This window comes from Cavia porcellus, unplaced genomic scaffold (genome assembly GCF_034190915.1).
Source record: "Cavia porcellus strain 051 isolate PalLab524CR breed Dunkin Hartley unplaced genomic scaffold, mCavPor4.1 scaffold_10, whole genome shotgun sequence".
Lineage (NCBI taxonomy): Eukaryota > Metazoa > Chordata > Mammalia > Rodentia > Caviidae > Cavia > Cavia porcellus.
In genome coordinates, this window is record NW_026947493.1 from 87,612,829 (window position 1) to 87,619,886 (window position 7,058).

The 7,058-nt window shown below is 45.2% G+C and overlaps 2 long non-coding RNA genes across 3 annotated transcripts in view; both read right to left on the reverse strand.

Moving 5' to 3' along the window:
• LOC134477958 (uncharacterized) overlaps positions 1-7,058 on the reverse strand; it is a 433,997-nt gene that overhangs the window by 42,161 nt on the left and 384,778 nt on the right. The window lies entirely within an intron of this gene.
• LOC134477956 (uncharacterized) overlaps positions 47-7,058 on the reverse strand; it is a 30,724-nt gene continuing 23,712 nt past the window's right edge. The window contains exons 2-4 of one of the 2 annotated variants that reach the window (XR_010050296.1): positions 6,482-7,037; positions 1,486-6,381; positions 47-703 (exon numbers count right to left, since the gene is read on the reverse strand). This is a non-coding gene — a long non-coding RNA (uncharacterized LOC134477956). Of the gene's footprint in view, positions 726-1,485; positions 6,382-6,481; positions 7,038-7,058 lie in introns of both variants that reach the window. The other variant, XR_010050295.1, reaches the window with a different exon arrangement.

Sequence of the window (7,058 nt, forward strand, 5' to 3'; positions counted from 1 at the left end):
ATATCTTTGTTTTGTCTATCAAATATCTTGCATTAAAAAGGAAAACTTTTTCTTTTAAGCTCATGTTTTTTCTATTTAGCTCAATTAGTCAACAAAATTAAAAAATTGAAAATAATTGTCATGACAATATCCGTAATCTTAAGCACACCGAATACATAGTAACCTGGATTTATAAGCTTTATTTCCATAACTAGCTCTCTACCCTCATTTTAATAGTTTTAAAGCCTTTTAGTATATTCTCATTACTGAAATACAAAAAATGCAAATGTTTTAAATGTAAAATTGCCTATTGTTCCCTTTAAGTCAAAATGAAATCACAGTATTTGACAATGATACTAGAAATACTCTTAGCAAAATCTTGAAGCCATTCCAGAGAAGAGGCGTGCTGCACTGCCCCCCAGTGCGCTCCTCCTCTGCTGGGTCTCGCCAGCTTGGCCTTGCTGCTCCAGCACGGCTGGGACCAACTCTGACCGATGCACTTCCGGGACGTCACTTCCGGGACGTCACTTCCGCATTGAACGGCCGCTTCCGCTTCCGCTTCCGGCGGCGAGGGCTGGTGAGCAGGTGCACAGCGGCTCTCTCCCTGCTGCCCTTGCTGCTGGTTTCCGCGCAGCGCTGCATCCTGCTGGTCCGGGACGGAGGGGGTGAGGGTGCCATGAGTGATTGCCGTTGCCTTCTACCAGCAGTAAGAGTCGACTTTTTCCTTTTACCAAAGCAGAAACTACCTTGGATAAAACAGGAAGCTCAAACTCTTACAATTTTACTATTTTTTTAGGCTCTGTGCACATTTACCGAATACCATTTATGATGCATGTCTCATTTTAAGAAGACTAAAGATTGTACAAAATATAGAGAGATACAGAGAAATCCGCGAATCTGAAGCTCAGGAAAAATATTTTTAGTATAAAATATAAAATATTTTTAATATATAACAAATATTTTTATATATAATATATATATAATTGCCTATTTTTGAAATAGGCAATTTCAAAATTGCTTAGTCACTGCTTCATCGAGTTTTCTAATTATTAAGACATAAATTTGCACGTCAAGGAAATAAAGTGCATATAGAAATGCAGAAAAAATACAATTATTCCTCAGACATGATTACATAATCATATTAATATTTGCTCTTTCTTGCCAGTCATGTATATTCAGTGTGTGCATGCATTTACAAATTTAATAATACACTGTGTGAATTAAAGAGTTAATTAAAGAGTTAATTAATTTGGTAAGAACCAAAAGAAATGCATTTAAACATTCAACTGAGTTTGTGAAATGGCTTTACTTAGCATAAATATGAAGTTAAAACCACTGACAAAATTAATTACATTAAACTTTAAACTCATAAATGTGGAAGGTGCATCCTAAAAAGAATATGAAAAAATACACCCATGTAGTCTAAATTTAAAACTTGTTTTCACAGAAAAACAAATAATTACTGTGCAAGAAAAAAATGGGTATTTTTGTTTTGAATCTACTTACAGTTTTATACTGTATGATGCTCAAAATACAGATTTGATTAAAGTATATGACTGAGTCTGAGGCAGGTTCGAGTACAGGCTGCAGCACCTTGGCAGAGGGGCTGAAGGGCAAGGACTGCGATGCTGCCACCTTGTTTGGGGCAAGGTCCGACTTCTAGCAATGACCTTGAATACGAAATCGGAAAAGAAGCTGAAGCACACAGTATGGAAGGGGCATCAGCACCAGGACCTCTAAACCCGTGCAGGTGCTCCAGGAATTTACCCCCAGCCCATAGGATAGCTCTGGGCAGCGAAGCCAAGGCCAGTTCCACCTGGTGGTGTAGCTAGGGCTTCTAAGAAGTGCAGCATTGAGCTCCAGACTGGGATGCACTGAGCATATACGTTGAGGACCTTTATTTCCTAGAGTTTAGAAAACCTGACATTTTCTAATCTTCCAAAGCTTTCCACAGCACCACCTTATTTGAAAACCCTAAACTTTTGAAATAAAGGCAGCAAGACATAGCCAGGCCAATAGAAAAGTGTCAGTCTCCCACTTGATGTGCTTCCCTTTATCTGGGGGAGTGTGGGGCCTCCCAGAACACAGGAGTAACTTAGATAAAAGATAAATTTCAAAAGTAATGATTTTGAAAAATCCATATGACTAAAACTGAAGTCATCATTAGACAAATCCATTCGCAAGCCCCAGTGGAGCTGTGCGTTGTAGGCAGTGAACAGTCTCCTGGGTCTGTATAGATTAAACAGCAGAGCCAAGCCAGCAGCCCTGGCTCCTTCTGGGCCTCCTCTTTGGCTCTGAGAGGGGCCATCTTCTCCTGTGTTTCCACTTCTTTCTTTGCACATGTCTGTATACAAATTTACACTTTTTATAAAAAAAAGATTCCACTAAACTGGAGTTTCCCTGAAGACCTCATTTACCTTAATTCCTCTTTAGAGCCCGTTTTCCAAATGCACTCATGTTCTGAAGTACCAGGCATCAGAGCTTCAACACAGAAAATTTGGCAGAGGGGGAGGGGCAAGGCTCAGCCCAAAACAGATGATTTCTAAAGTTTTAGGTGCAGCCGTGGAACGGCAGGAAAGGGACGCATCTGAAAGCTGTTGGAGGAAGAGATGCAAGGAGCACAGTATTCACGTGCTCGGCAGTGGGTTGTGACCAGGCCCGGAAGCAATCAGAACAAAGACCACAGGTGGGGGCTGCCGGGTTCCCTGGAAAGGCTGTTGGAGGAATGGAATGCTTCCAAAGACACACCATTTTGACAGTGCAATGCCCTCCAGTTTTGTTTTTCTAAACTTTGTGCAAAAGTGTGTTAGATATTGAACACATTCTATAAGGGGCATCACAGACGACTTGGTCAATGAATACTATAATGGAAGACAAAAAAATAAAAATCACAAAAGTAGTAACACACATGCAGGATGCTGTGCTGGGTGCTGTGCAATGTACCACCTGTATGTGTGGCGCTGTTTACCCACTCACTGAGTTTATTTGAAAAACATGTATCAAACAGCCACCACACTCTGTACAGAGGAAAACCCTAATTCTCCCTAAGAAGACCCTAAGCTATCCTTCATGTTCCCTAAAAATGTGTGCCATTTTTCCTTAATTAATTTAAAGTTTTCAGGTATCTTTACCAAGAATTTCATCCTCTCAGGCTGAAGTTCCATGTACAGTCACTCATGCCAGCCCCAGACCACGGAGAAGCCAGCGTGCTCCCGTCCTGTGAAGAGCAGGTCACTTCCCCATACGAAGCATTCCTCCGTCAACACACCAGAGAACTCGCCTGCACTCCCGAAGCCCCCACCACGGGACCTGGGTCACCCGCATTCCCGCGACTTCAAAGGGAACTTGGAAGAGATACGGTGTAGAAACAAGACGTTGGCAGGCGTTGCACCAACACATCCTCAAGCCACAGTGTGTTAAAAACACAACCTTTCATGAAGCTGAGAGCCAGCAGATGATACTCAGCATTTTCAAAGAGCCTCCCAATGGGCTAATTAAATGTTATGAGGTCAATCAGTATTATTAGCCTCATTGCACAGATAAGACACTGGAAACACAGAAAGGTCAAGTGATGTGCCCAGGCATTCCGAGTTCAACAGCAGCACCTTGGTGATGAACTCCAAGGGCCAGCAGCCAGGGAATGCTTCAGCCCTGCATCCGAATCCTCTCAGCAATGTTCCCCCTCATTAGACTTTATCAGTGGCCATTTATGAGCATTTTTCATAGCTAGTAGAGGTGTGATTTAACTTTACACACACACACACTGCAACATCTCACCAAGTAGCTCCTCACCCAAATAAGTGTATCTGAGGCAGATAAATTTCTGCTGAATGTGGATTTCTCTCCATGGAAAAATCTAGAAGTAATTTGTATGCTGTGCATCTGTGGGATTTTTGTCTGTTACCTTATTGATAAATGTGAGGTGATGAGTTTCCCATCACAGTAGCACAATGAAGAGCCTTGAAGTTTTCATAATTACCTAGAAACTTATCACTAAAGAGGTCTTTTAGAATGCTACTAAGCCAGTCTGCCACCCTTATAATGACATAACCAAATCTGTAGCCTCACACAAAATTGTTCAATTACTGCCATGATTTTGAATATTTAGTATTGGCTTAAATGTCATCTTCTTGATAGAGCAGTTGATGTAATAAGGTATAATTTAAGCTGGTTTTTACCGGGAACCAACAGTTTTACTTAACTGTGCCATCAGTCAGCACAACTACTCTCTAATACATACTAAACTCTGAAGCCCGGGTGTCCATCCTGTTCGATAGGTCTTTAAACTGGAAATTGTGTTGTACTTTTTAACCTAGTACCTTTCTTTCATCCCTGCATTAGTCAGAACCCTCTGCTTGCCCTGACCCTGGTCTGTTGGAAATCTGTCGCACACTTACTATGCTTTTGTTAAAAGGGCTGCATTGTTAATGTCTATTCCTAATAAATATGGAGTAAATCATATTTGTTCAACCTTTGCTTCAGTAAGAGTCATGGTAAAAATAAGTCCTTACTGTACATACTCTGCTTACTTTGCGGAGATTTTGGCCTTGATTCATGGAGGGCATCAGAGTGAGAGGCCTCCGTCTCAGCCCTTTGGAGTCACACGTGAGGACGCGTTTCATGAATAAGCTGAACGATTGCTGACGTGGTCAGAGCTTTTCTGTTATCCAGACTGGTTTGTACATTCTGCCGGGATGTGTGTAAATCCTGAGATCTTCCAGCTGTGATTAGTGGCTTTTAGTGTGCACAGCCGCGCAGTTTTGAAGTCAGTGTGGGCTTTCTGAGCTGTCCCTGTGCAGGAATGGGGCGACCCCTGAGTAGGTTTTGTGGCTACCTCAGACTTTTTTGCTGAAAACTTACACATTTACTTTGCCATTGCTTGACATATTTTCTTACGATAAATTGGATACTTTAAACGTGAAGTTAGTGTGGGGAACCACTCAGGCTGCGTCCAAGGACACCTGAGGATGTGACCTCACCTGTCTAGCATAGGCGCACAGTGGGCTGCACTTATGTAACCATGACTCAGTGCAGGTAAACAGCATGCGCTGTTACAGTACAGTGTGAGAATGTAAACGTGGTAACACCTGCGTACCAATCATAGGTAAAGATGCAGGCGGCTTTGGCTCCGTGCTCTGCTGTGCTCCATGCTGCCTGTTGTTACTGCTGATGTCTTGCACACAGGCGTCGTTTAACCTTGGGCCCTCACTCACAAAACCTCCCTTGGACTCCCTGAGCAAGCTGGCAGTTATTAAAAGGCTCATCAGTCACCTGGTCATGGTGGTGCACACCTGGAATCCCCAAACCCTGGGAGGCTGAGACATGAGGATTCCAAGTTTGAGCCCAACCTGATTAAACAATTTAGAAGACACTTTTTAATTAAAAAATTAAGAGCTGTGGTGACAGTGTAGTGCAGTTGACCCTGGTTCAGCCCTAGTACCACATGTAACAAAAAGGAGAAGGAGAAGAAGGAGAAGGAGAAGGAGAAGGAGAAGGAGAAGGAGAAGGAGAAGGAGAAGGAGAAGGAGAAGGAGAAGGAGAAGGAGAAGGAGAGGAAGAGGAAGAGGTTACTAATTAGTAAACAGTGGTTTCCACTGAGAATACATGTTCCTAGAACAATAAACTCTGCTTCATGTAAGGCGGCCCTGGGGTTGGTTAGAGTGACTGCCTGGAACGCCCCGTGGAGCGTGGGGTGCACAGCCATGAGTAGGAGCCACAGCTCTGCCCACTCTCGCGCTGGGCTCCTTGTGGCTGGGGCGAGTTCAGGCTCCGAATGTCACCCAATCTCTGAGCAGTGCTGACCGTTGCTGCGCAGGGTGAAGGGAGCTTGGACTCAGGATACTCAGAGCTCTGAGCCCACGGAGCAGGCACCCTGGAAATGTGCCCTGTCCTCCCATGAGCTCCGTGAGATCCAGGCCCTGGCTGCTCCTGTTCCATGTGGACATGGACATCTTGTAGGAAGACTCGAGAGACTCCAGGCACTGTGGGGGCTTGCAGGACACCTACACGCACCTCGAAGGAATAGTCCTTCTGAAACCGCATGCAGGCTGAGGGTTGGAGCTCCTCCCCACCCTTCTCCCTGTCACACTCTGGGTTCTAGAAGTGGGCTAACTCACCTCACATACCGGAGTTCCCCCCTCTCCCGCCTCTTTCCGTGCATCCCACCTGTGAGGAGCCAATGCGGATTATAGACAGCCGGATGGCACATGGCAGAGACTTCACTGCTTAGGCGGAACAGCTCCATGATTTGTCAGTATCCCTCAGCGAGTAGCTGGCCACATGGAGGTCCGTCCTCTCTGAGTGTGTGACAGTTTCTAATCACCTCAGGAGCATTTCCAGCTGTATACTGCTTGGGATTGCAGGAGTTGAATTAGTCAGATGGTGCCGTAGTCAGGGTTAGGGCTACAAGGGGAACAATACAGGACACTTAGTATATAGGATTATGTTGTGAAACGCACCCAAAGAGTCAAATGCAAAACATACAGGAGATGTGTCCACGCACCAGAGACCCAAAGAATCCAGCTGAGGGCCTGGGTGCCACTGCAGTGGCCTGCATGAGTCCAGGTGACGATCCAGAGCCTGCATGGCAGTGTTCTCCACAAGTCCAGCTGGAGGCCTAGAGCCCACAACAATAACTCATCAAGTCTGTATCAAGGATCCGCACCGAGAAGGCTCAAAGATCAGCAGTGGAGGCCAGAAAGTCTGAACCAGTGGGATGAAGGGGCTGTGCCAGCAGGCTGAGAGATCTGCGCTCAGCCAGGAAGCAGCGCTCAAGATAAGGACCAGGGTTCCTCCATAATGAACCACAGCCATCCTCACCGACAGTGAGGACCTGAGCTCCTCCGATAATAAGAACTGAGTTCATGTGAGGAAAGCCAGCAGGACACACTTCTCCAGGAGACTCACAGCCCCCAGCTTCCCCTGCGGTTCCCCTTGTATGCTGTTGGCAGTAAACCTCAGGTGTGCCTTCCGCACCCAGCGCCACACTGACTCAGTTCAGCCCGGTGTTACAAACTGAACACCAATTGTCAGTCCACCACACATGGTTCCATGCAAACCTGCCAGATGACAAATGCCAG